General features: G+C 46.2%; 10 non-coding genes across 10 annotated transcripts; all 10 read left to right on the top strand.

Annotated features, from left to right (window-relative positions):
• The first annotated feature begins 5,999 nt into the window (after positions 1 to 5,999).
• On the top strand, positions 6,000 to 6,163 carry LOC144731643 (U1 spliceosomal RNA). The gene has a single exon (XR_013587980.1). It is a non-coding gene; the product is annotated as a U1 spliceosomal RNA (small nuclear RNA).
• A 1,400-nt stretch (positions 6,164 to 7,563) lies between these two features.
• On the top strand, positions 7,564 to 7,727 carry LOC144731650 (U1 spliceosomal RNA). The gene has a single exon (XR_013587987.1). It is a non-coding gene; the product is annotated as a U1 spliceosomal RNA (small nuclear RNA).
• A 1,629-nt stretch (positions 7,728 to 9,356) lies between these two features.
• LOC144731649 (U1 spliceosomal RNA) lies at positions 9,357 to 9,520 on the top strand. The gene has a single exon (XR_013587986.1). It is a non-coding gene; the product is annotated as a U1 spliceosomal RNA (small nuclear RNA).
• A 614-nt stretch (positions 9,521 to 10,134) lies between these two features.
• On the top strand, positions 10,135 to 10,298 carry LOC144731656 (U1 spliceosomal RNA). Its single transcript, XR_013587993.1, has one exon. It is a non-coding gene; the product is annotated as a U1 spliceosomal RNA (small nuclear RNA).
• Positions 10,299 to 12,855: 2,557 nt separating this feature from the next.
• Positions 12,856 to 13,019, top strand: LOC144731657 (U1 spliceosomal RNA). The gene has a single exon (XR_013587994.1). It is a non-coding gene; the product is annotated as a U1 spliceosomal RNA (small nuclear RNA).
• A 1,526-nt stretch (positions 13,020 to 14,545) lies between these two features.
• Positions 14,546 to 14,709, top strand: LOC144731645 (U1 spliceosomal RNA). The gene has a single exon (XR_013587982.1). It is a non-coding gene; the product is annotated as a U1 spliceosomal RNA (small nuclear RNA).
• Positions 14,710 to 17,096: 2,387 nt separating this feature from the next.
• On the top strand, positions 17,097 to 17,260 carry LOC144731641 (U1 spliceosomal RNA). Its single transcript, XR_013587978.1, has one exon. It is a non-coding gene; the product is annotated as a U1 spliceosomal RNA (small nuclear RNA).
• Positions 17,261 to 18,653: 1,393 nt separating this feature from the next.
• On the top strand, positions 18,654 to 18,817 carry LOC144731648 (U1 spliceosomal RNA). The gene has a single exon (XR_013587985.1). It is a non-coding gene; the product is annotated as a U1 spliceosomal RNA (small nuclear RNA).
• A 2,388-nt stretch (positions 18,818 to 21,205) lies between these two features.
• On the top strand, positions 21,206 to 21,369 carry LOC144731640 (U1 spliceosomal RNA). Its single transcript, XR_013587977.1, has one exon. It is a non-coding gene; the product is annotated as a U1 spliceosomal RNA (small nuclear RNA).
• Positions 21,370 to 22,373: 1,004 nt separating this feature from the next.
• LOC144731647 (U1 spliceosomal RNA) lies at positions 22,374 to 22,537 on the top strand. Its single transcript, XR_013587984.1, has one exon. It is a non-coding gene; the product is annotated as a U1 spliceosomal RNA (small nuclear RNA).
• The last annotated feature ends 435 nt before the right edge of the window (positions 22,538 to 22,972 follow it).

The raw sequence follows: 22,972 nt of genomic DNA, 5'->3' as shown, positions 1-22,972 counted from the left end.
ATCTCTCTGTTCTTTTGTGAGCGCCATTGATGAAGTGTTCTTCCACACTTGACGGTACATAGCCCTCTTCGCGCCCATCACCCCCTCGCAGGCCTCCCCTTCGTTTACTTTGGCCAATACCTCCTTCGAGTTCCACGGTCCCCCTCTCTGACTCAAATTGTACTCTTTTATGTAGTCACCCACCGCCGCATTCAGCCATCCTTGTGGCCAGGCCAAGGGCGTGCCCGCCGGTAATTGGGTCATCCCAAGCCCCCTCAGGTGATACCTTAAATAACAAGCGGCCTTCCCCCGGGGCTCTTCGGAAAAGAATAACCTCAAAGTGTTGCACACAAAAATTGAGGACAGCACACGTGCAATATTTGGGGCACCCTTCCCCCCGTTCTCGACGCGTTTACACATCACCACCCTCTTCACTCTATCCATCCCGCCTCCCCAAATGAATTGAAACAACAGCGATTCCAGGATTCTTGCCTCCCTCCTACCTGGCGGGTACACATATGCGAGGTAGTTGAGTGTTGGTAAAACCACCACCCTCACTACCAGAATCCTCCCTTCCATCGTGAGCCGTCTCCCGGCCCACTTGCCTAACTGTCCTGCTTTATCCTCCCGTCCCAGTTTCGTTCCGCCGACCTCTCTCGGCAAAAGGACACTCCCAAGACCTTGACTTCCTCCGTCTTTATCCCCAACTCAGGCGGCCGGCCCTCAAATAGTCTCGGGTCCCCGAAGGCCATCAATTCGCTCTTCCTCGCGTTCACCTTCAAGCCGGAGGCCAGGCCGAAGCGGTTCGTCTCCTTCATGGCCCCCCACACTGATGCCACATCCCTACAGAGCACGACTACGTCATCCATATATAGCGCCACCTTCCCCTGTTCCTTATTCCCGGGGATGGTCACTCCCTTAATCTCCTCATTGTTTCTCATTGCCTGTGCAAGGGGTTCCATACACATTACAAATAGAACCGCGGACATCGGGCACCCCTGTCTCACCCCTGACTCTACTGGAATTGTCCCCGAGAGCTCCCCATTTATCAGTAGTCTGGTCTTGAGCCCTTGGTAAAGACGCCTCACCCAATCGACCAAGGGTCCCCTCACTCCTATTTTTTCCAACACTGCGAACATATACTCGTGCGAGAGGCGGTCGAAAGCTTTCTCAAGATCCAGGCTAAGAAGCCCTAGGGGGCATCCCCTCTCTCCTTCTACCTCTATTGCCTCCCTTAATAAAATCAGGGAGTCCGAAATCCTTCTTCCTGGCACCGCACACGTCTGGTCGGGTTCGACTACTCCCTCCACCACCTTCCCCAGGCGCGTCGCAGCTATTTTTGCCATAATCTTGTAGTCCGAGTTCAGGAGCGTAACTGGACGCCAGTTTCCCAACTCTCTCCGGTTCCCCTTCTTATACATCAGTGTGATGAGCCCCTCACACATTTCTTCTGGCACCAGTCCGCCCTCCAGCATTTCCCTATACATCTGCAGCATGTCCCCTTTCATTAAATCCCAGAATGTAATATAGAATTCTGCTGGAATTCCATCCAGTCCTGGCGTCCTATTCTTATTCTGCCTCCTCACTGCCTCCTCCACTTCCTCCATCTGGATCCTCCCTCCCAGTACCTCTGGGTTCTTAACCTCATGTCTTAGCTCCCCTAGTAGTGCCTCCCTTATTCCCTTATCCGTTCCCTTCCTCCCATACAACTCCCCATAGTACTCCTCCGCTATCTCTATCATACCCTCTGTCGTTGCCTGCCTGCCTCTGACCGGGCTCACCAATTCCCTAAGTGTGTTGTCTCCTGCCTTGCATTTCTTAAAGAAGAAACTCGTACATTTCTCTCCCTGTTCCGTTGCCCTGACCCTTGCCCTGTATGCCATTTGTTTGACTCTTTTCTCCAATAACGAGGATAACCTTCCCTTCAATCTCCGTATATCCTCACCCACCGGGAATCCCAGCTCAAGTAACCTGTGCTTCTTCTCGATTCTAGCGTTCCACAGCTGCAGTTCCCTGTTTACACTCCTTCTACTATGTGTCTGGAAGAGGGCCTTTATCCGGCCCTTCACCATGCTCCACCACTCCACCCTCGTGGCAAAGCATTCCTGCAGGGTCGTCCAGTCTTCGTACTTCCTTACAAAGTCTTCCACGACCCTTCTGTCTTCCAACAGGCTTACATTCATTTTCCAGGTTCCCTTCCCCATCTTCAGGCCACCTGGAATACCGAGCTTTGCCTTCACCAAATTGTGATCTGACAAGGGGAAGGGTTCCAGGTCTGCTCCATCCATCTTCACATTGGCAGACACAAAGATGAAATCTATTCGTGATTGCGTTCTACCGCCCTTATCCGACCACGTGTATCCCGGTCTCACCGGGTGTACCTTTCTGAAGGTGTCAGTCATTTTAAAATCCTCTATCAGCTCCTTCAACTTCCTAGAGGAAGGGTCGAGCCTCCTCCTCCCAGCCACCGATAATAGGTCTGCCAGGCACAACGGGCAGTTAAAATCACCCCCCATTATGACATGCCGTCTCGTCACGAGTAGGGTCGCTACATTATTCCATAGGTCCACTCTTTCTGTGCACGTCGTGGGGGCGTACACATTTATTAGTCTCAGGTCTGCCTCTCCATAAGACACGTCCACATAATGGAGGCGGCCCGGGATCACCTCTTGGGACCCGACTATCTGTATACCCCTCCTGCCTAGGAGGGTAACCACCCCCGTGCATCGATTTTCATTACTCCCGGACCAAAAGTAGTAGCCATCCCAGCTCTCCAACAGCTCCTCCCGGCCCAGGGTGTATGGTAGGTGGCATTCCTGGAGGAAGACCACCTCCCACTTGGTAGCCTGTAGCAGTTGTATTATTGCTCCTCTTCTCCCCTTCCCCTTCAAGCTCCTCACATTTACGGACGCCACGGATAGTTCCATGTTGGGATGTGTCTCAGTCCGAAGTGGCCTTCTCCGCTCGCCCTCCGTAACCATCTTCATTCGCCAGTTCCCGCAATTTCATTTTGCCCCTTGTTCTCAAGGGTTTCCCCCTGCGCCGGCTCTCCACCCTTTCCTCCATCCCCTCCCTCGAGGCCTCTGTGTTCGGCGAGGAGTCCGAGGATTCCGTGCTGCCTGAAGGGGCACCTCTTTTTGGTGCTCTCCGTATCCTCCTTTTCCTTCCGATTGGTCCCTCCCATGTCTCGCTACCGCCTTCCTCCTGCTGTCGTTCCCCTTTTTCTTCATCCTCCTCCACCGCCTCCGCCCAGTCTTCCACGGTCGTCTCGGAGATGCTGCCCATGCCGTCGCTCCCCTCCCCCGCCAGCCCCTCTTCCTGCTCGCTCGATGTCGATTCTGCTCTTTTTGCATGCCTCTCCCCTTCTCCCCCTCCGTCCGTTGCTGGTGGCTGCTGCTCAGCCACCTCCCCACGTCCTTCCCTCACCAGTTCCTTATCTGGGTCCAGTTTGGTCCCACACCCTTCCTCATCCCTCGCTCCTCCTACCCTATACGCCCTAACCTTGTTGGCGTACGACTCCGGACAATTTTTGTACAGATGTTCTCGGCTACCACAGAGGTTACATTGTGCCGGAACACTGCATTCTTCTACCTCGTGGTCCAGTGCCTTGCATCTATAGCAGACTTTTGTCTTGCACACTGCGGCCAGGTGACCACTGCCCCCACACCTCCTACACAGTTTAGGTTGTCCGGCATACACAACATATCCCCGGTTGCCACCTATGTTCAGGGCACTCGGGATGTGTCTCAAGGTCCCTCCCTCTGTTTTCAGCCGCACCCTCCATTGTCTTGCCCCTGTCCATATCCCCACCGAGTCCCTCACCTTTTTACAGCCCGACAGTACCGAGCAGTGCTGTCTTAGCCAGACCTCCACGTCGTGGTCATGTAGGGCTTCATTGTATAGGAAAATAGTCACCACCTTCGTGTCCAGCTCTGATAACAGTTGTAGCTTCATTGATATCAATGGCTTCTCCTCCGCCTTTTCCTCGAAGCGGGTCATAAATCTTTGTAGCAGGGGGCTTGAGTTGAAGCTTACATCAAACGCCCTCCCTCCCGGCAGGGTTATCAAACAGTACAAGTCTGTCGGCTCTATTTGTAGCAAGCCCATCATTATTGACCGTACAAAGGTTGCTCGGTCGATGGTCACTTCTTCTGCTACCTCGTCCTTCATCATTACTCTCACGCAATTATGTCGTTTGACATGAGGTGGTGTCAGACTCACCCCTGCCCCGCGTCGCCATTTCCCGTCTCGTTCCCGGGGCCTCCCAGCTCCCACCGGGCCAGCGTCCACTGTCACGTTCTCCCTCCGGGCCTCCCCCTGCCTCAGGGTTGCTGGCGTCTCCCTGGCTTCGTTCCCCACCTTCCGCTCGGGGGCACCCGCCTCTCTGCTTCCGGACGCCATACCTTTTTCTCCTCGGCTTCCCTCACCCACTCCATCAGCTCCCACCCTCCCATCCAGTTCCTCCATCCTCCCCTTCTGCCGTGCCTCCGCCGCGTTCCCCTCCATCCGTCTCCGTGCCTCCTCCACGCATCCCCCTGCTGCCAGCGGGTCGGTCTGGTTGCCCCAGTCCCCTCCGGCGGCACAGGTGGTGTCGGTGGCCCTCTGCTTTCGCCACGTCGTCTTCTTGTCGCGTGCAGTCACCGTCTGGCCGACTCTGTCGTCCCTGGCTCCCTCAGCAGTGCAGGTGGCATTCATTTCTCTTGGCGCTCTCCCTGCTTCCTCTTCATCTGCTGCGAGCATAAGCTGGGCGGCTCGGTCATCCCGGTCTCCTTCAGCAACTCGGGTGGCCCTCGTGGTCCTTGACTCTCGCCGTTTCCCCTCTTCATCTGTTGTGATTTCCGTCTCCATTCTCCAGCAGTCCCCGCTTCTTGGCAGCGTGGTCATCCCTGGCCACACGGTCAGGGCCCTCGCAGGCCTCGGGGCTGGTGGCTAGGTCTCACTTGAGATCCGGACAGGCTGGAAGGATCACCTCGATGCTCCTGGTGTCTCCCCTGGCAAGCCAGGGCAGTTTCCCCCTCATCGGGCAATTCGCCAGAATGGTGAGGCTCTGCTGTGTCTCCCGTTCTTATATAGAGCAGCAGCAGAGTGACGTGATCATTAACTCAATTACTCATCAGGTGCAAAGATTCAAGGGGGGAGTGATTGTAATTATATACTAGATTAGTAATCAGGCTATTGTTACGATGCGAGTTGTAGATTAGTAATCATTTGGAATGTGTTTTATTGTGATTATGCTACATTAGTCATTACTTTTTTGAGAATTGTAAATGTTGTGGCTTCAACACACCGGTGGGCTAAAGCAGTGAACTATTTGTCTTTTGTCAACGTGACACATTTTTACTGATTGGCCGTGTCGGGTGGTGGAGGGTTACGACACATTTATAAATAACGCGATCTAAACCCAAAAACGTTGATTATGAAAGAATGTCTGTGTGTCCCTCGTGTGACGTCACTCCACGTCGGCCAGCCCCCCTCTTAATAATCATGACCAGGTGACGTCCTACACATGGATCCCCCTATATTAATAATCATGAGTGGGTGACGTCAGTCCACATCGAACAGCCCCTCTCATTAATAATCATGAACAGGTGACGTCCTCCAAATGGACACCCCGCCATTAATAATTATTGGCGTGTGACGTCACTCCACATGGGGGGGGCGAGGCGTTCTCCTCCCCCTTCCTCAGCGTCATACATTACCCAGAATACATTTTAGGGGCTTTGCTCAAAAACCTGACCGTCAGTTAAGTGTTTAATAATAAAAATAGAATTTGTTAATTTCTTTTACAATTTTGAGCTTTAATCATATAGTTTTCATACATAACATCCATTTATTTATTACACTTTTTTTTTTATTACAGCCACGTAAAAGCTGGGCTTAAAACTTTCGTGACTGCAGGAATTCATATTCTATGGTTCTTAACCGAAAGAACCATAGAACACGTTGAAGCCTTTGAAGGGCCCATAGAGTAAAGGTGAAGGGTTCTGGTTCGTATAGGGATAGTGGGAGCAACCCAACTCATACTTACCTGACAGGGGAGGCACCATGATCACTTAGGTGGTCCTCCCAGGGCGAGGCTCATCCATTGCACTGCGGGTGGGTTGACCCCTGCGATTTCCCCAAATGCGGGAAACTCGACTGTGTAATTTGTGATACTGGGGGACTGCGTTCGCGCTATCCCCCGATAATGATGAAAAACAATATTTTTTAGTCACATTAAAGGTTTATAACATGTACAACATTGCTTGTAGGAGAACTAATGGGGAAGGTCATTACTTTTTTGAGAATGCATTTAGCCAGAACAGACAGTTGCCATCGGTAGACTATTTACTGCTGTAATGAGTCAAGAATGTCTGTGTGTCCCTCGCGTGACGGCACTCCACGTCGGCCAGCCCCCCTAATTAATAATCATGAACAGGTGACGTCCTCCACATGGATCCTCCGTCATTTATAATCATGAGCGGGTGACGTCACTCCACATGTTGCACCCCCTCCCCCCTCATTAATAACCATGAGCAGGTGATGTCACTCCACATCGAACAGCTCCCTTATTAATAATCATGAAGAGGTGACGTCCTCCAAATGGACACCCCTCTCTTCTTGGTTCTTTCGGTAAAGTCACGTAGAAGGGAAGTAATAAAATAATACAAATAAAACATAATAACCCCTCTATTATTAATTAGCGGGTGACGTCACTCTACATGGGGGGGGGGGGGCGAGGCGCCTCCTCCCCCCTCCTCAGCGTCAACTTACAACCCTCACTACAAAGGCAAAACCCTCACGTCACGCGATCTCCGTAGCGCTATTGAGACATAGAAGTAAAAAGGACGTCATTATGAACATGGTGTTATAACTGTTAAATGAAATAAGTCTGTGTCACCGCGGCCTTACAAATTGCACACGAATTGATGCAATGAATATCACATCGCGGTCTGCTTTTCGCTTGCAAGTTTCAGATTTACTCAATTACACCCATCCTGGGACGGACAAAAGGCTAGTTGGAAATGTTTGGCCTGCTTTCGCATACCTATTTGTTTTACAAAATGCACATGTGGCAATATACCTATCAGTTGTGGTGTTAACATCAAGAATGATTATATGAAAGAAAATGATAACTTTTTACGTATGGGTCATGAAGGCTGTTTAACCATACTTTGCCACTTTGGCCAGGGAACGGTTAAAATTTCACAGATTATGGTGATAGGTGTGGCCAGGATTCTCATCGCCCGACAAAACTTACAGAACCAGAGGTGAAATATACATTACCCAGAATACATTTTAGGGTCTTTGCTCAAAAACCTGACCGTCAGTTAAGTGTTTAATAATAATAAAAAAATAAGTTTAATTTCGTTTACAAATTAGAGTTGTATTAATATAGTTTTCATATATAACATCCATTCATTTATTACACTTTTTTTAATTACAGCCACATAGAAGCTGGGCTTATGACTTTCGTGAATGCAGGAATTAATATTTCTGGTTCTTTACCAAAAGAACCATAGATACGTTAAAGCCTTTGAATGGCCCATAGAGTAAAGGTGCAGAGTTCTGGTTCGTATAGGGATAGTGGGAGCAACCCAACTCATACTTACCTGACAGGGGAGGCACCATGATCACTTAGGTGGTCCTCCCAAGGCGAGGCTCATCCATTGCACTGCGGGTGGGTTGACCCCTGCGATTTCCCCAAATGCGGGAAACTCGACTGTGTAATTTGTGGTACTGGGGGACTGCGTTCGCGCTATCCCCCGATAATAATGAAAAACAATATTTGTTAGTGCTCCTGCAAGCAATTGCAAACAATTGCTTGCAGGAGCACTAATGGAGAAGGTCATTATTTTTTGAGAATGCATTTAGCCAGAACAAACCATTGCCATCGTTAAACTCGTTACTGCATATAATGAGTCAAGAATGTCTTTGTGTCTCTCGTGTGACGTCACTCCAGCGTCGGCCAGCCCCCTCATTAATAATCATGAGCAGGTGACGTCCTACACATGGATCCACCCTCATTAAAAACTATGAGCGGGTGACGTCACTTCACATTTCGCACCCCCCCCCCTCATTAATAATCATGAACAGGTGACGTCCTCCAAATGGACACCCCGCCATTAATATTTTACAGGTAGGATCAACAGTTACACACTGCCCACCAGGGATTATTTGTCTGTCTGTCGTGCATAGCCACGCCCTCGATTTGTATTTCATAGAGCGCTTCGGGCAGGCTCAGCACCACGTGACGCGCCGCCCCACGCAGCTTGCGCCGCGTGACACGGATCGCACGAATGCGCTGTCCAACCAAGTTCCTACCTGCCCACTCCGAAGGAACGTGTTTATAATTAGCGGGTGACGTCACTCCACATGTTGCACCCCCTCCCCCTCATTAATATCCATGAGCAGGTGATGTCACCTCACATCGAACAGCCCCCCTCATTAAAAATCATGAAGAGGTGACGTCCTCCAGGACACCCCTCCATTAATAATTAGCGGGTGACGTCACTCCACATGGGGGAGCGAGGCGCCTCCTCCCCCATCCTCAGCGTCAACTTACAACCCTCAATATAAAGGCAGAACCCTCAAGTCACGCGATCTCCGTAGCGCTATTGAGACATAGAAGTAAAAAGGACGTCATGATGAACATGGTGTTATAACTGTTAAATTAAATAAGTCTGTGTCACCGCGGCCTTACAAATTGCACACGAATTGATGCAATGAATATCACATCGCGGTCTGCTTTTCGCTTGCAAGTTTCAGATTTACTCAATTACACCCATCCTGGGACGGACAAAAGGCTAGTTGGAAATGTTTGGCCTGCTTTCGCATACCTATTTGTTTTACAAAATGCACATGTGGCAATATACCTATCAGTTGTGGAGTTAACATCAAGAATGAATATATGAAAGAAAATGATAATTTTTTACGTATGGGTCATGAAGGCTGTTTAACCATACTTCGCCACTTTGGCCAGGGACCGGTTAAAATTTCACAGATTATGGTGATAGGTGTGGCCAGGATTCTCATCGCCCGACAAAACTTACAGAACCAGAGGTGAGATATACATTACCCAGAATACATTTTAGGGTCTTTGCTCAAAATCCTGACCGTCAGTTAAGTGTTTAATAATAATAAAAAAGAAGTTTAATTTCGTTTACAAATTAGAGTTGTATTCATATAGTTTTCATATATAACATCCATTCATTTATTACACTTTTTTTAATTACAGCCACATAGAAGCTGGGCTTATGACTTTCGTGACTGCAGGAATTAAAATTCTATGGTTCTTTACCGAAAGAACCATAAAATACGTAAAAGCATTTGAAGGGCCCATAGAGTAAAGGTGCAGGGTTCTGGTTGGTATAGGCATAGTTGGAGCAACCGAACTCATACTTACCTGACAGGGGAGGCACCATGATCACTTAGGTGGTCCTCCCAGGGCGAGGCTCATCCATTGCACTGCGAGTGGGTTGACCCCTGCGATTTCCCCAAATGCGGGAAACTCGACTGTGTAATTTGTGGTACTGGGGGACTGCGTTCGCGCTATCCCCCGATGATAATGAAAAACAATATTTGTTAGTCACATTAAAGGTTTATAACATGCAAAAAATTGCTTGCAGGAGCAGACCGTTGCCATCGTTAAACTCGTTACTACTATAATGAGTCAAAAATGTCTTTGTGTCCCTCGCCTGACGGCACTCCACGTCGGCCAGCCCCCCTCATTAATAATCATAAACAGGTGACGTCCTCCAAATGGACACCCCGCCATTAATAATAATTGGCGTGTGACGTCACTCCACATGGGGGGGCGAGGCGCCTCCTCCCTCCTCCACAACGTCATACATTACCCAAAATACAGTTTTAAGGGCTTTGCTCAAAACCTGACTGTCAGCTATGTGTTTAATAATAAAAAAAGAATTTGTTAATTTCGTTTACAAATTAGAGTTTTAATCATATAGTTTTCATATATAACATCCATTATTTATTAATGATTATTTTTTATTACAGCCACATAGAAGCTGGGCTTAAGACTTTCGTGACTGCAGGCATTAATATTTCTGGTTCTTTACCGAAAGAACCATAGAATACGTAAAAACCTTTGAAGGGCCCATAGAGTAAAGGTGCAGGGTTTTGGCTCGTATAGGGACAGTGGGAGCAACCCAACTCATACTTACCTGACAGGGGAGGCACCATGATCACTTAGGTGGTCCTCCCAGGGCGAGGCTCATCCATTGCACTGCGGGTGGGTTGACCTCTGCGATTTCCCCAAATGCGGGAAACTCGACTGTGTAATTTGTGATACTGGGGGACTGCGTTCGCTCTATCCCCCGATAATAATGAAAAACAATATTTTTTAATTCTAGATTTGAAGCTTTCGTGACTGCAAGGATTCATATTCTTAGGTTTTTTCGGTAAAGTCACGTAGGTAAAAAATTAAAATGAATGAAAGTAAAATAAAAAATTATAATTAAAATCACGACGTTTCGGAGGCAACACAAGCTTCCGTCTTCAGGTGGAACCGTCACAGCACGACAGCTGTATCAAGTAAATGAGAGATTACAAGAGATACCACTCCGTATAAATAATGGTTGAGGGGGGGGAAGGGCCAGGAACGGCCCACTTTTTAAATCCTTTATATTAAGTTCGCTTGCTTGCTTGCGTGCTTGCTTGCTTACGACCGTGCAAATCTTTCGGTCGTTTTTTAACCCACTTCCCGTGATCCAATCGAGCTGACATTTTGCACACAGACTCGCTGTGCGAGACAATTAATGTTCGTGAATTTTTTTTTCAAAAATTTTACACTTTTTAGGCAAAAATGTTTTATTTTACATTTATTCAAATAGAACTCATTCATGGCTTTGGCTGAACGTCACAGTGTAGGAGCCCAGAGTGTAACCCCTCCACAGGCCGTGGCGGAGTAGTGCAGTTGGTAGCGCCCTCGCTTCCCATGCCAAAGGTCGCGGGATCGATCCCCGCGTCCTCCACAGGCGAATATATTTTTTAATCCTTTATATTAAGTTCGCTTGCTTGCTTAGGACCGTGCAAATCTTTCGCTCGTTTTTTAACCCACTTCCTGTGATCCAATCGAGCTGACATTTTCCACACAGACTCGTTGTGTGTGACAATTAATTTTCGTGAAAAAATAATTTCCAAAATTTTACACTGTTTAGGGAAAACAAATTAAATATTTAATTACCAATTGTTTAATACTGGCAGACAATCATCTGACCCATAGGTGGCAGCCATCTCAAGCCAGAGGACGACAGGACTCTAGCCGCCACGCATATAAAGGATTTAGAGTGAAAAACTTTGTTTTTACGGGTTTACTTGTTAAATCCTTTATATTAAGTTCGCTTGCTTGCTTAGGACCGTGCAAATCTTTCGCTCGTTTTTTAACCCACTTCCTGTGATCCAATCGAGCTGACATTTTCCACACAGACTCGTTGTGTGTGACAATTAATTTTCGTGAAAAAACAATTTCTAAAATTTTACACTGTTTAGGGAAAACAAATTAAATATTTAATTACCAATTGCTTAATACTGGCAGACAATCGTCTGACCCATAGGTGGCAGCCATCTCAAGCCAGAGGACGACAGGACTCTAGCCGCCACGCATATAAAGGATTTAGAGTGAAAAACTTTGTTTTTATGGGTTTACTTGTTATTATTATGGTAAGGTGCGGCTTGAGACTACGGCTGGACTGTATAACAAATGACGGAGCCTTTATTATGGTGAGCCGTAGTCTCAAGCCGCACCTCACCATAATAAAGGCTCAGTCATTTGTTATACAGTCCAGCCGTAGTCTCAAGCCGCAGCTCACCATAATAAAGGCTCAGTCATTTGTTATACAGTCCAGCCGTAGTCTCAAGCCGCACCTTATCATAATAATAAAAAGTGGGCCGTTCCTGGCCCCCCCCCCCCTCAACCATTATATATACGGAGTGGTATCTCTTGTAATATCTCATTTACTTGATACAGCTGTCGTGCTGTGACGGATCCACCTGAAGACGGAAGCTTGTGTTGCCTCCGAAACGTCGTGATTTTTATTTTTATTTTTTATTTTACTTTAATTAATTAAATTTTTTTACCTACGTGACTTTACCGAAAGAACCTAAGAATACAATATTTTTTAGTCACATTAAAGGTTTATAACATGCAATAAATTGCTTGCATGAGCACTAATGGTGAAGGTCATTATTTTTTGATAATGCATTTAGCCAGAACAAACCGCTGCCATCGTTAAACGAGTTACTACGATAATGAGTCAAGAATGTCTTTGTATCCCTCCGCGTGACGGCACTCCACGTCGGCCAGCCCCCCTCATTAATAATCATGAGCAGGTGACGTCACTCCACATGTCGCACCCTCCCACACTCATTAATAATCATGAACAGGTGAAGTCCTCCAAATGGACACCCCTCCATTAATATTTTACAGGTAGGAACAAGGAACACTTGATGCAGCAAATCTGGCTGTGACGGTCCCACCTGATGACGGAGACTTGTGTTGCCTCCGAAACGTCGTGATTTTTATTTTATTTTACTTTCATTTATTTTAATGTTTTACCTACGTGACTTTACCGAAAAAACCTAAGAAAAGGAACAACAGTTCCACACTGCCCACCAGGGATTATTTGTCTGTCTGTCGTGTTTACAAATTTGAGTTTCATTCATATAGTTTTCATATATAACATCCATTCATTTATTAAACTTTTTTTTTATTACAGCCACGTAGAAGCTGGTCTTAAAACCTTCGTGACTGCAGGAATTCATATTATATGGTTCTTTACCGAAAGAACCATAAAATACGTTAAAACTTTTGAAGGGCCCATAGAGTAAAGGTGCAGGGTTCTGGTTGGTATAAGGATAGTTGGAGCAACCCAACTCATACTTACCTGACAGGGGAGGCACCATGAGTATTTAGGTGGTCCTCCCAGGGCGAGGCTCATCCATTGCACTGCGGGTGGGTTGACCTCTGCGATTTCCCCAAATGCGGGAAACTCGACTGTGTAATTTGTGATACTGGGGGACTGCGTTCGCGCTATCCCTCGATAATAATAAAAAACAAAATTTTTAGTCACATTAAAGGTTTATAACATGCAAAAAGATTGCTTGCAGGAGCATTAATGGGGAAGGTCATTATTTTTTGTGAATGCAGTTTGCCAAAACAAACCATTGCCATCGTTAAACTATTTACTACTTTAATGAGCATTGAATGTCTGTGTGTCCCTCGTGTGATGTCACTCCACGTCGGCCAGCCCCCCTCATTAATAATCATGATATTTTAGTCACATTAAAGGTTTATAACATGCAAAAAATTGCTTTCAGGAGCACGAATGGGGAAGGTCATTATTTTTTGAGAATGCATTTAGCCAGAACAAACCATTGCCATCGTTAAACTCGTTACTACCTATAATGAGTCATGAATGTCTTTGTGTCCCTCGCGTGACGGCACTCCACGTCGACCAGCCCCCCTCATTAATAATCATGAACAGGTGACGTTACTCCACATATCGCACCCCCCCCCCCCTCATTAATAACCATGACCAGGTGACGTCCTACACATGGATCCCCCGTCATTAATAATCATGAGTGGGTGACGTCAGTCCACATCGAACAGCCCCCCTCATTAAAAATCATGAAGAGGTGACGTGCTCCAGGACACCCCTCCATTAATAATTAGCGGGTGACGTCACTCTACATGGGGGGCGAGGCGCCTCCTCCCCCCTCCTCAGCGTCAACTTACAACCCTCACTACAAAGGCAGAACCCTCACGTCACGCGATCTCCGTAACGCTATTGAGACATAGAAGTAAAAAGGACGTCATGATGAATATGGTGTTATAACTGTTAAATGAAATAAGTCTGTGTCACCGCGGCCTTACAAATTGCACACGAATTGATGCAATGAATATCACGTCGCGGTCTGCTTTTCGCTTGCAAGTTTCAGATTTACGGAAATACACCCGTCCTTGGACGGGCAAAAAACAAGTTGGAAATGTTTGGCCTGCTTTCGCATACCTATTTGTTTTACAAAATGCACATGTGGCAATATACCTATCAGTTCTGGAGTTAACATCAAGAATAATTACATGAAAGAATTTGATAATTTTTTTCGTATGGGTCATGAAGGCTGTTTAACCATACTTCGCCACTTTGGCCAAGGACCGGTTAAAATTTCACAGATTATGGTGATAGGTGTGGCCAGGATTTTCATCGCCCGACAAAACTTATAGAACCAGAGGTGAGCTATACATTACCCAGAATACATTTTAGGATCTTTGCTCAAAAACCTGACCGTCAGTTAAGTGTTTAATTATAATAAAAAAGAAGTTTAATTTCGTTTACAAATTCGAGTTTTATTCATATAGTTTTCATATATAACATCCATTCATTTATTACACTTTTTTTAATTACAGCCACATAGAAGCTGGGCTTATGACTTTCGTGAATGCAGGAATTAATATTTCTGGTTCTTTACCAAAAGAACCATAGAATACGTTAAAGCCTTTGAATGGCCCATAGAGTAAAGGTGCAGGGTTCTGGTTCGTATAGGGATAGTGGGAGCAACCCAACTCATACTTACCTGACAGGGGAGGCACCATGATCACTTAGGTGGTCCTCCCAGGGCGAGGCTCATCCATTGCACTTCGGGTGGGTTGACCTCTGCGATTTCCCCAAATGCGGGAAACTCGACTGTGTAATTTGTGATACTGGGGGACTGCGTTCGCGCTATCCCCCGATAATAATAAAAAACAATATTTTTGAGTCACATTAAAGGTTTATAACATGCAAAAAGATTGCTTGCAGGAGCATTATAATGGGGAAGGTCATTATTTTTTGTGAATGCAGTTTGGCAAAACAAACCATTGCCATCGTTAAACTATTTACTACTTTAATTAGCTATGAATGTCTGTGTGTCCCTCGTGTGACGTCACTCCACGTCGGCCAGCCCCCCTCATTAATAATCATGATATTTTAGTCACATTAAAGGTTTATAACATGCAAAAAATTGCTTGCAGGAGCACGAATGGGGAAGGTCATTATTTTTTGAGAATGCATTTAGCCAGAACAAACCATTGCCATCGTTAAACTCGTTACTATCTATAATGAGTCAAGAATGTCTTTGTGTCCCTCGTGTGACGTCACTCCAGCGTCGGCCAGCCCCCCTCATTAAAAATCATGAGCAGGTGACGTCCTACACATGGATCCACCCTCATTAATAACCATGAGCGGGTGACGTCACTTCACATTTCGCACCCCCCCCCCTCATTAATAATCATGAACAGGTGACGTCCTCCAAATGGACACCCCGCCATTAATATTTTACAGGTAGGAGCAACAGTTACACACTGCCCACCAGGGATTATTTGTCTGTCTGTCGTGCATGGCCACGCCCTCGATTTGTATTTCATAGAGCGCTTCGGGCAGGCTCAGCACCACGTGACGCGCCGCCCCACGCAGCTTGCGCCGCGTGACACGGATCGCACGAATGCGCTGTTCAACCAAGTTCCTACCTGCCCACTCCGAAGGAACGTGTTAATAATTAGCGGGTGACGTCACTCCATAAGTTGCACCCCCTCCCCCTCATTAATAACCATGAGCAGGTGATGTCACCTCACATCGAACAGCCCCCCTCATTAAAAATCATGAAGAGGTGACGTCCTCCAGGACACCCCTCCATTAATAATTAGCGGGTGACGTCACTCCACATGGGGGAGCGAGGCGCCTCCTCCCCCATCCTCAGCGTCAACTTACAACCCTCAATATAAAGGCAGAACCCTCACGTCACGCGATCTCCGTAGCGCTATTGAGACATAGAAGTAAAAAGGACGTCATGAGGAACAAGGTGTTATAACTGTTAAATGAAATAAGTCTGTGTCACCGCGGCCTTACAAATTGCACACGAATTTATGCAATGAATATCACGTCACGGTCTGCATTTCGCTTGCAAGTTTCAGATTTACTCAATTACACCCATCCTTGGACGGACAAAGGCTAGTTGGAAATGTTTGGCCTGCTTTCGCATACCTATTTGTTTTACAAAATGCACGTGGCAATATACCTATCAGTTGTGGAGTTAACATCAGGAATGATTATACAGGTAGGAACAATGTTCCACACTGCCCACCAGGGATTTATTGTCTGTCTGTCTGACTGTCTGTCTGTCTGTCGTGCATAAATAAATATATAATACACACAGCTCTTTGATTGGTGGAGACCTTACAAACAGCTCTTTGATTGGTGGAGACCTACTGCCGGGTACGGAGAGGGGAGGTGCCTAAGGGAGGAGGGACAGGGGAGGGGCCTAAGGAAGGGGGGAGTAATGAGAGGAGCCTGAGGGGTGGGGGATCAGATGAGGGGCCTAAGGGAGGGGAGGGTCAGGGGAGGGGCCTAAGGATATGGGGGGGTGGTCAGGGGAGGGGCCGAAGGGGGGAGGGGGAGGTGCCTAAGCAAGGGGGAGGGGCCGATAGTTAAGGGGGCTGGCTACCTGGCTGTCTGCCTGGCTACCTCAAGTCAAGTTATCTTGTACACAGGTAGGAACAACAGGTTCCACACTCCCCACCAGGAATTATTTGTCTGTCTGTCGTGCACGAATACGCTGTCCAACCAAGTTCCTACCTGCCCACTCCGAAGGAACGTGTTATGAAAGAAAATGATAATGTTTTACGTATGGGTCATGGAGGCTGTTTATCCATACTTCGGCACTTTGGCCAGGGACCGGTTATAATTTCACAGATTATGGTGATAGGTGTGGCCAGGATTCTCATCGCCCAACAAAACTTACAGAACCAGAGGTGAGATATACACAACCCAGAATACATTTTAGAGTCTTTGCTCAAAAACCTGACCGTCAGTTAAGTGTTTAATAATAATAAAAAAGATTTTAATTTCGTTTACAAATTATAGTTTCATTCATATAGTTTTCATATATAACATCCATTCATTTATTATTATTTTTATTACAGCCACGTAGACGCTGGTCTTAAAACTTTTCTGACTGCAGGAATTAAAATTCTATGGTTCTTTACCGAAAGAACCATAAAATACGTAAAAACTTTTGAAGGGCCCATAGAGTAAAAGTGCAGGGTTCTGGTTCGTATAGGGATAGTTGGAGCAACCCAACTCATACTTACCTGACAGGGGAGGCACCATGATCACTTAGGTGGTCCTCCCAGGGCGAGGCTCATCCATTGCACTGCGGGTGGGTTGACCCCTGCGATTTCCCCAAATGCGGGAAACTCGACTGTGTAATTTGTGGTACTGGGGGACTGCGTTCGCGCTATCCCCCGATAATAATGAAAAACAATATTTTTTAGTCACATTAAAGGTTTATAACATGCAAAAAATTGCATGCAGGAGCACTAATGGGAAAGGTCATTATTTTTTGATGATGCATTTAGCCAGAACAGACAGTTGCCATCGGTAGACTATTTACTGCTGTAATGAGTCAAGAATGTCTGTGTGTCCCTCGCGTGACGGCACTCCACGTCGGCCAGCCCCCCTAATTAATAATCATGAACAGGTGACGTCCTCCACATGGATCCTCCGTCATTTATAATCATGAGCGGGTGACGTCACTCCACATGTTGCACCCCCTCCCCCCTCATTAATAACCATGAGCAGGTGATGTCACTCCACATCGAACAGCTCCCTCATTAATAATCATGAAGAGGTGACTTCCTCCAAATGGACACCCCTATCTTCTTGGTTCTTTCGGTAAAGTCACGTAGAAGGGAAGTAATACAATAATACAAATTAAACATAATAACCCCTCTATTATTAATTAGCGGGTGACGTCACTCTACATGGGGGGCGAGGCGCCTCCTCCCCCCTCCTCAGCGTCAACTTACAACCCTCACTACAAAGGCAGAACCCTCACGTCACGCGATCTCCGTAACGCTATTGAGACATAGAAGTAAAAAGGACGTCATGATGAATATGGTGTTATAACTGTTAAATGAAATAAGTCTGTGTCACCGCGGCCTTCCAAATTGCACACGAATTGATGCAATGAATATCACGTCGCGGTCTGCTTTTCGCTTGCAAGTTTCAGATTTACGGAAATACACCCGTCCTTGGACGGGCAAAAAACAAGTTGGAAATGTTTGGCCTGCTTTCGCATACCTATTTGTTTTACAAAATGCACATGTGGCAATATACCTATCAGTTCTGGAGTTAACATCAAGAATAATTACATGAAAGAATTTGATAATTTTTTTCGTATGGGTCATGAAGGCTGTTTAACCATCCTTCGTCACTTTGGCCAAGGACCGGTTAAAATTTCACAGATTATGGTGATAGGTGTGGCCAGGATTTTCATCGCCCGACAAAACTTATAGAACCAGAGGTGAGATGTACATTACCCAGAATACATTTTAGGATCTTTGCTCAAAAACCTGACCATCAGTTAAGTGTTTAATTATGATAAAAAAGAAGTTTCATTTCGTTTACAAATTCGAGTTTTATTCAAATAGTTTTCATATATAACATCCATTCATTTATTACACTTTTTTTTAATTACAGCCACATAGAAGCTGGGCTTATGACTTTCGTGAATGCAGGAATTAATATTTCTGGTTCTTTACCAAAAGAACCATAGAATACGTTAAAGCCTTTGAATGGCCCATAGAGTAAAGGTGCAGAGTTCTGGTTCGTATAGGGATAGTGGGAGCAACCCAACTCATACTTACCTGACAGGGGAGGCACCATGATCACTTAGGTGGTCCTCCCAGGGCGAGGCTCATCCATTGCACTGCGGGTGGGTTGACCTCTGCGATTTCCCCAAATGCGGGAAACTCGACTGTGTAATTTGTGATACTGGGGGACTGCGTTCGCGCTATCCCCCGATAATAATAAAAAACAATATTTTTGAGTCACATTAAAGGTTTATAACATGCAAAAAGATTGCTTGCAGGAGCATTATAATGGGGAAGGTCATTATTTTTTGTGAATGCAGTTTGGCAAAACAAACCATTGCCATCGTTAAACTATTTACTACTTTAATTAGCTATGAATGTCTGTGTGTACCTCGTGTGACGTCACTCCACGTCGGCCAGCCCCCCTCATTAATAATCATGATATTTTAGTCACATTAAAGGTTTATAACATGCAAAAAATTGCTTGCAGGAGCACGAATGGGGAAGGTCATTATTTTTTGAGAATGCATTTAGCCAGAACAAACCATTGCCATCGTTAAACTCGTTACTACCTATAATGAGTCAAGAATGTCTTTGTGTCCCTCGTGTGACGTCACTCCAGCGTCGGCCAGCCCCCCTCATTAAAAATCATGAGCAGGTGACGTCCTACACATGGATCCACCCTCATTAATAACCATGAGCGGGTGACGTCACTTCACATTTCGCACCCCCCCCCCCTCATTAATAATCATGAACAGGTGACGTCCTCCAAATGGACACCCCGCCATTAATATTTTACAGGTAGGAGCAACAGTTACACACTGCCCACCAGGGATTATTTGTCTGTCTGTCGTGCATGGCCACGCCCTCGATTTGTATTTCATAGAGCGCTTCGGGCAGGCTCAGCACCACGTGACGCGCCGCCCCACGCAGCTTGCGCCGCGTGACACGGATCGCACGAATGCGCTGTTCAACCAAGTTCCTACCTGCCCACTCCGAAGGAACGTGTTAATAATTAGCGGGTGACGTCACTCCATAAGTTGCACCCCCTCCCCCTCATTAATAACCATGAGCAGGTGATGTCACCTCACATCGAACAGCCCCCCTCATTAAAAATCATGAAGAGGTGACGTCCTCCAGGACACCCCTCCATTAATAATTAGCGGGTGACGTCACTCCACATGGGGGAGCGAGGCGCCTCCTCCCCCATCCTCAGCGTCAACTTACAACCCTCAATATAAAGGCAGAACCCTCACGTCACGCGATCTCCGTAGCGCTATTGAGACATAGAAGTAAAAAGGACGTCATGAGGAACAAGGTGTTATAACTGTTAAATGAAATAAGTCTGTGTCACCGCGGCCTTACAAATTGCACACGAATTTATGCAATGAATATCACGTCACGGTCTGCATTTCGCTTGCAAGTTTCAGATTTACTCAATTACACCCATCCTTGGACGGACAAAGGCTAGTTGGAAATGTTTGGCCTGCTTTCGCATACCTATTTGTTTTACAAAATGCACGTGGCAATATACCTATCAGTTGTGGAGTTAACATCAGGAATGATTATACAGGTAGGAACAATGTTCCACACTGCCCACCAGGGATTTATTGTCTGTCTGTCTGACTGTCTGTCTGTCTGTCGTGCATAAATAAATATATAATACACACAGCTCTTTGATTGGTGGAGACCTTACAAACAGCTCTTTGATTGGTGGAGACCTACTGCCGGGTACGGAGAGGGGAGGTGCCTAAGGGAGGAGGGACAGGGGAGGGGCCTAAGGAAGGGGGGAGTAATGAGAGGAGCCTGAGGGGTGGGGGATCAGAGGAGGGGCCTAAGAGAGGGGAGGGTCAGGGGAGGGGCCTAAGGATATGGGGGGGTGGTCAGGGGAGGGGCCGAAGGGGGGAGGGGAAGGTGCCTAAGCAAGGGGGAGGGGCCGATAGTTAAGGGGGCTGGCTACCTGGCTGTCTGCCTGGCTACCTCAAGTCAAGTTATCTTGTACACAGGTAGGAACAACAGGTTCCACACTCCCCACCAGGAATTATTTGTCTGTCTGTCGTGCACGAATACGCTGTCCAACCAAGTTCCTACCTGCCCACTCCGAAGGAACGTGTTATGAAAGAAAATGATAATGTTTTACGTATGGGTCATGGAGGCTGTTTATCCATACTTCGGCACTTTGGCCAGGGACCGGTTATAATTTCACAGATTATGGTGATAGGTGTGGCCAGGATTCTCATCGCCCAACAAAACTTACAGAACCAGAGGTGAGATATACACAACCCAGAATACATTTTAGAGTCTTTGCTCAAAAACCTGACCGTCAGTTAAGTGTTTAATAATAATAAAAAAGATTTTAATTTCGTTTACAAATTATAGTTTCATTCATATAGTTTTCATATATAACATCCATTCATTTATTATTATTTTTATTACAGCCACGTAGACGCTGGTCTTAAAACTTTTCTGACTGCAGGAATTAAAATTCTATGGTTCTTTACCGAAAGAACCATAAAATACGTAAAAACGTTTGAAGGGCCCATAGAGTAAAAGTGCAGGGTTCTGGTTCGTATAGGGATAGTTGGTGCAACCCAACTCATACTTACCTGACAGGGGAGGCACCATGATCACTTAGGTGGTCCTCCCAGGGCGAGGCTCATCCATTGCACTGCGGGTGGGTTGACCCCTGCGATTTCCCCAAATGCGGGAAACTCGACTGTGTAATTTGTGGTACTGGGGGACTGCGTTCGCGCTATCCCCCGATAATAATGAAAAACAATATTTTTTAGTCACATTAAAGGTTTATAACATGCAAAAAATTGCATGCAGGAGCACTAATGGGAAAGGTCATTATTTTTTGATGATGCATTTAGCCAGAACAGACAGTTGCCATCGGTAGACTATTTACTGCTGTAATGAGTCAAGAATGTCTGTGTGTCCCTCGCGTGACGGCACTCCACGTCGGCCAGCCCCCCTAATTAATAATCATGAACAGGTGACGTCCTCCACATGGATCCTCCGTCATTTATAATCATGAGCGGGTGACGTCACTCCACATGTTGCACCCCCTCCCCCCTCATTAATAACCATGAGCAGGTGATGTCACTCCACATCGAACAGCTCCCTCATTAATAATCATGAAGAGGTGACTTCCTCCAAATGGACACCCCTATCTTCTTGGTTCTTTCGGTAAAGTCACGTAGAAGGGAAGTAATACAATAATACAAATTAAACATAATAACCCCTCTATTATTAATTAGCGGGTGACGTCACTCTACATTGGGGGCGAGGCGCCTCCTCCCCCCTCCTCAGCGTCAACTTACAACCCTCACTACAAAGGCAGAACCCTCACGTCACGCGATCTCCGTAACGCTATTGAGACATAGAAGTAAAAAGGACGTCATGATGAATATGGTGTTATAGAACCAGAGGTGAGATGTACATTACCCAGAATACATTTTAGGATCTTTGCTCAAAAACCTGACCATCAGTTAAGTGTTTAATTATAATAAAAAAGAAGTTTCATTTCGTTTACAAATTCGAGTTTTATTCAAATAGTTTTCATATATAACATCCATTCATTTATTACACTTTTTTTTAATTACAGCCACATAGAAGCTGGGCTTATGACTTTCGTGAATGCAGGAATTAATATTTCTGGTTCTTTACCAAAAGAACCATAGAATACGTTAAAGCCTTTGAATGGCCCATAGAGTAAAGGTGCAGAGTTCTGGTTCGTATAGGGATAGTGGGAGCAACCCAACTCATACTTACCTGACAGGGGAGGCACCATGATCACTTAGGTGGTCCTCCCAGGGCGAGGCTCATCCATTGCACTGCGGGTGGGTTGACCTCTGCGATTTCCCCAAATGCGGGAAACTCGACTGTGTAATTTGTGATACTGGGGGACTGCGTTCGCGCTATCCCCCGATAATAATAAAAAACAATATTTTTGAGTCACATTAAAGGTTTATAACATGCAAAAAGATTGCTTGCAGGAGCATTATAATGGGGAAGGTCATTATTTTTTGTGAATGCAGTTTGGCAAAACAAACCATTGCCATCGTTAAACTATTTACTACTTTAATTAGCTATGAATGTCTGTGTGTACCTCGTGTGACGTCACTCCACGTCGGCCAGCCCCCCTCATTAATAATCATGATATTTTAGTCACATTAAAGGTTTATAACATGCAAAAAATTGCTTGCAGGAGCACGAATGGGGAAGGTCATTATTTTTTGAGAATGCATTTAGCCAGAACAAACCATTGCCATCGTTAAACTCGTTACTACCTATAATGAGTCAAGAATGTCTTTGTGTCCCTCGTGTGACGTCACTCCAGCGTCGGCCAGCCCCCCTCATTAA

This window comes from Lampetra planeri, chromosome 39 (assembly GCF_965212315.1).
Source record: "Lampetra planeri chromosome 39, kcLamPlan1.2.h2, whole genome shotgun sequence".
Classification (NCBI taxonomy): domain Eukaryota; kingdom Metazoa; phylum Chordata; class Hyperoartia; order Petromyzontiformes; family Petromyzontidae; genus Lampetra; species Lampetra planeri.
Note: the sequence above shows the minus strand (reverse complement) of the source record. Positions and strands in the feature narration are given on the sequence as shown.